This window comes from Embiotoca jacksoni, unplaced genomic scaffold (genome assembly GCF_022577435.1).
Source record: "Embiotoca jacksoni isolate LCO1_2020_lvr unplaced genomic scaffold, fEmbJac1.0.p SCAF_17, whole genome shotgun sequence".
Lineage (NCBI taxonomy): Eukaryota > Metazoa > Chordata > Actinopteri > Embiotocidae > Embiotoca > Embiotoca jacksoni.
In genome coordinates this window covers 4244368-4254655 of record NW_027185307.1, presented here as the reverse complement: position 1 = coordinate 4254655, position 10288 = coordinate 4244368, and the positions used below count along the sequence as shown (strand labels likewise).

Sequence of the window (10288 nt, the reverse complement as noted above, 5' to 3'; positions counted from 1 at the left end):
GGACAACGTGGTTTTTTTCTTTTGTTTTAATAATGAATTTTTGAGCCGTCCACCAAGTAACATAAGTTCTGGAGATGCCGGGGATTGAACCCGGGGCCTCATACATGCAAAGCATGCGCTCTACCACTGAGCTACATCCCCAATGACAACAACCTACATATCCCTGTTCGGATTGGACGCCGCGAAGTAACTGGAGCCTTCTATATGCAGCCAGCCAGCTTGCATCTACTAATAGCATTTGAAACATCGGGCAGCATGGGATGTTTTGATCTTAACTAGAGATGCTGGGGATGGAACCCAGGGCCTTACACATGCAAAGCATGCGCTCTACCACCGCAGCAACAGCATGGGGGCGGAGACAAAAAGTTGCAGTCAAGGCCCGGGCCCACATACAGGCCCAGGCCCACATACAGGCCCAGGCCCAGTCACACGTACAGGCCCAGGCCCATGCCCAGGCCCACATACAGGCCCAGGCCCAATCAACACCCCAAACACTAAACCCTGACTGACATAAAGTTACCTGTGTGTGCGCAGCTGTGTTACTTGAGTGTTTGAGTTCATCAGTAAAGGAAACAGTGTGAAGGGCCTCGACACTGTCAGTCACAACATTAAAAGTAACGTTGTCGGCAGGATTCGAACCTGCGCGGGGAGACCCCAATGTCCATCGCCTTAACCACTCGGCCACGACAACTCCTACAGTCTTATTTCCTAACTTAATACGTGCCGGCCTACAGATGTATTTTCACAGAATGTAGTTTATGCACTGTTGAAAACATGATACTGCATCAGCATGACAACACAACAGCACAACAACTCATCACAACAAATATGCCCTGAATCTCCGCTAATGTCATAGACCGGTGACTACAGTTAATCATTAGCTGCAGTATAAACTGCAGCAGTGGCTGCCGACAGCTTCACACTTTTGTGAATGGCTAATCACAACTGAGTATGTATTACAAATAGTGAAAAACATAATAAATGTAAATAAGCCTGCATTTCTATATATTTGATCTAAAACACAAATTGTAAAGCAAAAGAAAAAACATTCAGCATTCTCTCAGTCAACATGGTGTCAATTTTGTAAAGTGTTTTGAAGATGGTTTTATATGAAATAAATTTAAGTCTGGGTTTGATCTTTCGAACAACGTAGAAAGATTAACAATAAATAGCACAGATCAGTTTTAGTTCCATCGCTTGACCACAAGATGGCAGAGGTTCACATTCTTCTAAAAGTCACCTTGAAGTACCTCATCAGTGAGTAACTTTACACTCAGTCACTCAGGAAAAGGAATAGAGTGTGATGTGTGGTGAAGTGTACCTTGCAGGGCTGTGTGGTGAAGCAGCTACATGTCTTCCATTGCCTCCATCACTGTCTCTCTCAAACAAATCCACGGCCATCCTCCAAATGTCTGTCTGACCTTTGCACACGCAAAAGAAGAAAATGGGAAACTAAACAAATGTCAAACAATTCAGGTGATACCAGTGTTTTCCTACAGCAAGACTGGCTTCTGTTTTGAAGACAGTGAAGTGTTTAAGCTCAACTACTGAACACTTTTTAAACTTGTGAACAGTATAACTGATAACCTTTCAGTGTTAGCAGGGCTGCAAGCTTTCACACTTTTGGTGTGACATGGCAGGCTGTCTGTCTGACACTCTCACGCTGACCAAACTAATCTCACGCCAAATAAGATGAAGCTTCAAAGTCTCTCCCGTAGGGTAAAAAGGAACAGTTATACAGGTTAAATAGGTTTTCTATGCCGACAGAACAAAGTTGGCATCATCAGGCTTTTCTGAATTCCAGCACCCGTATTGGTCCATAAACATCACAGAGACTGAAGAAGGCACAGTTTGTGTTCTTTTAGTTGACGGAGGCACACACTCACCTCCCTTAAATCACATTATGCATGTCGAGTTTTGCCTCACTCGCTTTGCTCTAAAAATTTTCCCTAACAATTTAACACTCTTCTCTAACTTTATTACATACTGCAGCTTCACACGGCAGCAGGATCCATACGAGGGTTCCCGAAGAGAGACAACGTTGTGGCCCTGCAGGCACATGGACCAACAGCAGTAACTTTAGTAATTACTTCTAATTGTAAATGATCTTCAACATGGAGACAGGATCGGTCAGGATCTCATGATGCGAGTTGTCCCACTGTGTCACAGTTTACAAGCTGCAGTCTCATATCGATCACGTAGTTACAGTGAGTCCTGAACTCCATCACAGCTGCTGAGATGTTTTTATTTTACCTTCAGTAAAAATCTGGTGCGTTTTCTCTGAAAAGTCAAATATATTTTCTGTCAAGTTTTCTATTACGCTGTTAGCAGTGGTGACATTATTGTGCATATGGATGCTTCCCATTCCTACGATTTGAGTATGACCTCTCAAATGGTCTTAATAACAGCCAAAATATGGCCAAAGAAGAATTAATAACAATAAAAACACATGTTATTGTCGCATAAAATGCTGTTGTTAGATAAACTGTCATTACACGGCCTGGAAATACTAAATAAACTGCTAAAAGAGCAGCACTGTCTGCTGTTGTAGGCTGTTTATTAGTATGTATTTGGGGTATTATTGTGGAATGAGGCTTTATAGGTGAACTTTTTTCCACTCAAATTTACCACAGCATCACCTCTCCCAGGTTAAAAGGCAGGGCAAGTATATTTGAATAGCACATTTCAACAACAAGGCAATTCAAAGTGCTTCACATAAAACCATTAAAAGCATCAAAGCATGAGGCTAAAGATAAGGACATTTAAAAACAATTAAGAACAGTGATTAAAACGTAAAAACAGTCATTAAAACATTAAACAAGCTAAAAAAATTTTTTTTTTAAAAAGGATACAAGTTACAGTCCAGTTTAAGAAATAAACTACAGTAGTAAAATGCAGAAATGCAATAAATTAATCAACAGCCTTAAATCTGTCAAATACTATCAAATTAAATTGTTATTAACGATCATTCAAGATTACTAATAGCCCTCCAACAATCCAGATAGCATCCCTCCACAAAATATAACCTTGTCGTGTTTTAATAAATCACAATAAGCGAATGTCAACCAGTTAATTGGTGATGCTTCAGGTGGACCTGAGGTAGGCCTATTGAAGCCCAACTACAGAGCACTACTACTGCTTAACTTGTTAGCGCTATAACTGACGACCTCTCAGTATTAGTATGTAATTATCACGTTTCTATGACACTGCATAATAAATTTTTTTTTTTAAAAAACACAACTCTCTCAAAGAGTTCCTCAAAGTTTTACAAACTCCAACAACTTATCAACCTGTAACATTTTTAAAGCTCCATTAAGCCGTCGAGGAACAGACAAGAGGAGAAAGTCCTTTAGCTTTCTCCCTTTACCTCGACAGTTTCTGTTTTTGCACACATTTCTTACCTGCGCCGGAGCTCCGTTCTCGTACAACACAGCCATCGTGACTTGTGTCGGCGGTAAAGTATGTTTGAGGTTATGTCCCGTTTCTTGGACGCCAGCTGCTATCGCTTGCACATCCTCATCTGTCTGCGCATTTCGTGGAGCAAGCGCGCGGGAGGTGGGGGAGGGGCGCTAGCTGAAAAAGTCAAAGGCAATTTAATTGCACGTATTGTAAAATAATTCTGAAATATATATATATATATATATATATATATATATATTTTTTTTTTTTTTTTTTTTTTTTTTTTTTTTTTTTAAGTTTACTCTTACATTGTGTCTGGCATTTAATAAAACACGTTTTAAAATTGTACTTGGTTTATTTCTGTGTGGATCTACATCCAAGGTAAAAAAAAAAAAAAAGACTGCTTCCTGTGAGTGAGGCGTCCCCTCCGCCGGATAGGTGAGTGTATTTTAGGCAGGCAGGTGACCTGAAGGTGCTCTGTGATTGGTCGCTCCAGAGCTGTAGCTGCAGAGCAACATAGCATAGGTATGTTTTGTTTTTTTGTTTTTTCTACCTCATAGAAAATATTGATACTGCCACTTCTTGCCCCGACTCTCAATCTGTTTAACAAATAGAAGACAATTCATCTTCATCTTTACACAACTAATATTGTAGAGAATAAACCTACATCAAACTTTAAAAAGTCAGTGGTTGGTGGTAGCTTCCGACTTTAACAGTAATGAATTGAGCTCATCTGTGGTGCTTCATTTCACCCTGCTGGTGATATGTGGTTACAACACCGGTCAAATGGCTTTTTACATTTCTTGTGATTCTCCATTAACCTGTAGGCTCTATCAGCCCCATTGCATCTTTTGGCCTTCAGTCTACATCTAGACAGGCTCCATTCATTTGGCAGTATGAGCTCAAATTATGTTGTTGATTGGTTTGCTTGTTTGAATTCACTTATTGTCTGCCAATCAAATCAATGTTCATCGCTCTAACCAACCACGCCAAGGCGGTCGACCATGTCGTCACATTCAATTCAATTCAATTCAGTTCAATTCAATTCAACTTTATTTATATAGCGCCAAATCACAACATAGGTTATTTCATGGCACTTAACACATTAAAGTCCTTCCAGCAAGACTTTACAATATTATACAGAGAAACCCAACAATTCAACAATTCCCACATAAGCTAGGAGGGGGAAAAAAACCTCCTCTTTAAGGGAGAAAAACCTCCAGCAGAGGGAAGAAAAAAACTCCCTCTTAACAGGAAGAAACCTCAGACAGAACCAGGCTCAGAGGTGGGCAGCCATCTGCCTCGACCGGTTGGGGTGAGAGGAGAGCAGAGAGAGAAAAGGACAGCATAGAGATAGAAGAGAAGAACTGTTGGTGGAGACGACAAGCACAGGGCAGAGACATGCAGCTCCATGACGGGACATCTGCAAAAGAAAGAAGAGAAACTACGCAAGCGAGGGAACTGAATGGAGACAACAGATAATAAGAAGAAACTATGGGAGAGAAAAGGATGGTGAGGTATGAGTCAGTTAAAGAGTAGGAGGAAAGAAAATAAGCTCAGCATGTAACGAGGTCCCCCTGCAGCGTTGGCCTATAACAGCATAACTAAGGGTTGGTTCAGGTCTACCTGAGCCAGCCCTAATTATAGGCTTTATCACAAAGGAACGTTTTGAGTCTAATCTTAAAGCTAGAGAGGGTTTCTGCCCCTCCAACACAAACTGGAAGCTGGTTCCACAGGAGAGGAGCCTGAAAACTGAAGCTCCGCCTCCCATTCTACTTCTGGAAACTCTAGGAACCACAAGTAGACCAGTGTACTGAGAGCAAAGTGCTCTGCTAGGATTATATGGTTCTATAAGATCTCTAAGGTATGATGGAGCCTGGTCGTGTAGAGCTTTGTAAGTCATCAAGAGAATTTTAAATTCTATTCTTGATTTCACAGGAAGCCAGTGAAGAGAAGTTAAAACTGGAGAAATATGATCTCTCTTGCTGCAGCATTTTGGATCAGCTGCAGGGTTTTTAATGAGTAATTTGGACATCTTAACAGCAAGGAATTACAACAATCTAGCCTAGAAGTAACAAACGCATGAATGAGTTTTTCTACGTCACGCTGAGGAAGGATTTTCCTGATTTTATTAATATTACGTAGATGAAAGAAGGCAGTTCTGGAGATTTGCTTTATCTGGTGTCTAAAGGACAAATCCTCATCAAAGATGACTCCAAGGTTCCTCACAGTTTTGCTGGAGGCCAAGACAACGTCATCTAGAGTAACTAAATGATTACAGAAAGAGTTTCTGAGGTGTTTAGGATCAAGTACAATAACTTACGTTTTGTCCATTTTGACAGGCTTCAAGTTTTACGAACTGATTAGTTTCATCTGGTTTTATAGAAAGATATAGCTCAGTGTCATCTGCATAACAATGGACGTTTATGCAGTGCTTCCTGATGACATCTCCTAATGGAAGCATGTACAAAGTAAAAAGTATTGGGCCTAACACTGAGCCTTGTGGAACTCCATAACTAACTCTTGTTTGTCTGGAAGATTCATTGTTGACATGGACAAACTGGAATCTATCTGATAAGTAGGTCTAATGCAGTTCCTTTAATCCTCGTAACGTCTTCTAATCTCTGTAATAAAATCGTATGATCAGTCGTATCAAAAGCAGCACTGAGGTCCAGAAGAACAAGTACAGAGATATTTAAAAATATCCATTCTGCAACCAATGTTTAAATCCTGTGAACAGTATTCAGCCCTGTTGATAGTTCTATCAACATGCACATGTGTGGAGGGTTGGAAGTCTGACGGACTTTCAAGAAAAGGATGTTGAGGTCTTCTGTGTTTCCAGAACAGGGTTGTGTGGGCGTGCGGGGCATTTGACTTGGGTAGTTGGCTGTTTCCTATTAAATCTCAGAAATATTTACCATAATCTGACAAGAATTACACCCGTGAATTTTGATTTATGATTCACTTTGAAAGAGCGAGAAACGGTGAAGTGGAAATGATCTTATTCCTTTTCATCATGTAACCAAGCTTTATTCCGTTTCCCCGTAGGTTTAGACCATTGGGCTCCACCTATCTGACTAAGTAGGTATTGATGGAGATGTGATTCCAGATGTTAACACAGTGTTCACAGCGAGCTCGTGGGGGGAATACACTCTCACTGCCAAACGCCTGAACAGCAAGCAGCTGGCTGTAGATTGTGTTTTCATTGGGTATCTACGACACTGAGGCCACCACAGTAAATCAGTAGGAGCAATTCTGTCTGTTACACAATCTGAGTTTGACGACACAATGTTTCAGCTGCAGTGTGTGCGTCAGCTGACCAAAGAGATCCAGCTGTTGTTAAACCGCTGTGGTCTCTATCACTGAGGAATTTCACATAATGTTTCCAGCATCGCAATAAGAGGGGTCAAAGGTCAACCCACCACCCCCTATGTAACTCCATCATCCTCCCCTTTTCACCCTTTTCCTCACATGTGACTGAGAATCAGAAAACCTGTTTTTGTTTGGTCTCCATCACGGCTACGCAACGCGACGCAGAGTCTGCTGCTGTGGCACTGAGACGCTCGCAGAGAGTGGAAAGCAGCAGGTTTTTTTTTTATTAGCCGCACCGGCTGTGAAGAGGGGAAAAATGCAGCGTGAGGGCAACATCTGGCACACATCAAACGAAGAGGACGAAGGACGGCACTGTTTGGATTTTCTGGAATAAAAACCTACCAGAATGAGCCCACTCGAAATTACATCGCAAAATGATTTGCTATGAGAGTTTTGGGATTGAAAAACATGACCTCACTTTGGGAAAGTACACCCAGATGAGAACATGAATACTTGGCCAGCTGAGACACTTTATGTAACACGCTGTAAAAGCTGACATGTAGTGAAGAGTATATAGTGGCTTCCAAGTCCTGCGTAACCAGCTGTTAATTTGTAAGAAGCCTGTTAATGAATCTCCACCTGACTGATTATGTAACTCACCGAGGTACACACTGTGTGGCGATGGTGAGGAAACCTGTTTTTAATTATTCAGCTTGGCTAACCGTGGGCCATCAGCAGCACAAGGCCTTCCAGCCATTCACCACAGCCTGAACTATGAATTATGGATGAATTGGAGACCCGAGGCACCGGAGTCTCTTTAAGGAGACAGATCACTCAGGTTCCATCTATCAAAACACAATTTCATTTTTATTTTTTTTAACCATGATCGCAAAAGTCTTAAATTCTCACACTTTTGGTCTTTTACACACCTGCAGCAGTGTTAATGCACATACATATAGGAATGTGCTACAGTTTAAAAAAAATAATCATAAACCTTCTGCTTTGATCAAATATCCTGAAAATTGTGTGCTAGCTTTGCTGAGCAATATGAAATGAATTAATAACTGTTTCTTTTTTCCTTCTCTGAATAAACTGTCAGTTTTTACCTGACATAATTAAAACTTTAAAATGGATGTTTTAGACTGATATGTTACATTGTCAAAAGAATCTGCACTTACCAATGTTATCATTTTGGTACAGAAGGACCCCACTTTAATCTTAAATCTGCAGACACTCTAAAATGTTCAATATTCAAGAGTATGACATAAATCATGATATGAACAAAGACAGACACAACACACAATCATTCATTCTGAAATTAAATAATACAAATACAGCTCTTTATAATTAAAGTATTGTTATGACATAATCCTGATTTTTATATCAAAAGATTTTTTTTAGCCGTTTAAATATATCTAAATCTTTTTCATTTTTGTTTTCGAGGGCATTTTGGGGAAGAGTGTGGTATTAGGCTTTTGATTTTAAAAGGGCATTTTTCATGATTAAAAGTCTGTCAATCATGTCACACCAGAGCCTGTTGTGATTGGTCATTGCTTTTTAGTGAGCATGACTTGACAGAACTCACCTGAGGAGTGACATTATGAAATATCAGAAAATCTTCATGGGAAAAATTACAACAAAAGGAAAAAAAAAATAAGTAAAATCCTACTTTTGTAAAAGAACATGTTGAAATAAAAAACAACAACAACAACAATACTACAAGGGGAGGCAATACTACAAGGGGAGGCAAGATGACTACTAATACTAATACTAATGGGATATCACAATGTCATGGTTGTATTGTATGTCTGTATTTATTTCTGTTCATCAGATACTGAACACTGCTGGTCTCCATATTAGGCCAATGTCTTAGTTGATTTACATTATACAATAATCAGGTTGTTTGATTCCCTGCCATGAGACCAGTTCTTTAGGTTGACTGCTGCAGCTTTCTGCTCTCTCACTGCTGCCGTCTGCTGCATCGACACCAAATTCATTCAAATGAACTGATCTTGACAGTGTCCACATTTTTTGCATATACAGTTTGTCCAGCATGCACAGTGAGCTACTGTTGATGTGTATCATGTGTTCATGTATATCACGTGTTCATGTGTATAATGTGTTCATGTGTGTTCATGTGTTCATGTGGGCTGTGTGCATTGGAAACAGACCACAAGCAAATCCCTCCATGTGGTCATTGAACCGGGACTCAACTTCTTTCCACTTAACCAGCCAATAGGTTGATCACATGACGGGTTTCTGGCTCAGACACTCAAGACACAAAGAGCCAAGAAAACTGTTTTCTTTTGCTGTATACTTTCATCTAAAAGTGTTCTAATTGCCTTGTGGTAGATTAAAGTGTTGTCTGTGTCTGACCACAATGTCCTAATTAAGTTGCCATGACAACTCCTCCTTCTTAAGTATCCCCTCAGCCCAAGAGACAGGTCAGGCAGACGTTTGTAATCTTTCCAAAACCCCAAAACTTTCATTTACTTCAACTGATTTGTGTGTTTGTGTATTTCTCATACTGAATAATTAAAATGTCTCTTAAAATCAGCATGAAGTAGACAATAATATGCATTGTAATATGTAGGTAATTTTCATGTGAACATTTATTTGTCATTTCAATACAATCAATTCAATGAAAAGAATATTGAAGAACAGTAATTTGGCATTTTGTCCTCGTTGATATTATAAACATATCACAAAACAAAGAATCAAGTAAACAGGTTAATTGCATTTCAGTGTTGTCCAGCAGAGAGCAGCATAGTTCTGCCAAAGATAAATGAAGCGCTGTCATGAGTTTTCATGAGGGAATGCAATGGAGATCTTTCTTTTTTGAAATAGAAATGTAATCAGTATCAAAATGAGAAGCAGTCAGCTGCAGCTTGGGGCTGAGACGATGGGACCAGCTTACCATCACTGACCAGAGCTGATACCATGACAGACAACCTTTCACATTAAAACCGCTTCTTGTGGGCCAGCAGACGAGACGGACTCTACTGTTGACTGCTGCACATTTGATTATATTAACTTTTCTGCCTGTGGAAAGTTCATTGTTTTTCATGTTGCCACTTTCATTTCAAAACCAAAAAAGCTCCCCTGTACTTCCTTGTGAAAACTGATAGCTCATATTTTCTTTGCTGCTCTCTGTTGAAAATGGTGAAATATAATTTCCTAATAGATATGTGTAACAATGTGTCAAATGTTTCACTTTAACTTTAGTCTGATTTCGTTTAGGCATTATAACAGTTTCATATATGATTCAGCAGACATGTTCGCTGACATCAGCATTCTTTACTTTCTGTCCTACTTTGTGTGCATCTGAAGGTTTCTCAGATGGACAAGCTCTATGAGTTTCTTGTCACAACTTTCTAACATTTCCGTTTTGATTTAAAACTGCTGCTGACCTCTTTCTGTCCCCAGTGGTCACGTGTTGAACTGCATTTTATAGACTTGGATATGCACGAGCTACGCTTCCAAAGAACTTAATTCACTCGTGATATCATCGATGCACCTGAAAACGTGCACGTAAAAATTTAGTGTTTTGGCTCCTTAACAAATACCACAAATTAGG

At 39.9% G+C, this 10288-nt stretch overlaps 1 non-coding gene across 1 annotated transcript; it reads right to left on the bottom strand.

The window, feature by feature from the left end:
- Positions 1–69: 69 nt before the first annotated feature.
- Positions 70–141, bottom strand: trnaa-ugc (transfer RNA alanine (anticodon UGC)). The gene has a single exon. It is a non-coding gene; the product is annotated as a tRNA-Ala (tRNA).
- Positions 142–10288: the final 10147 nt, after the last annotated feature.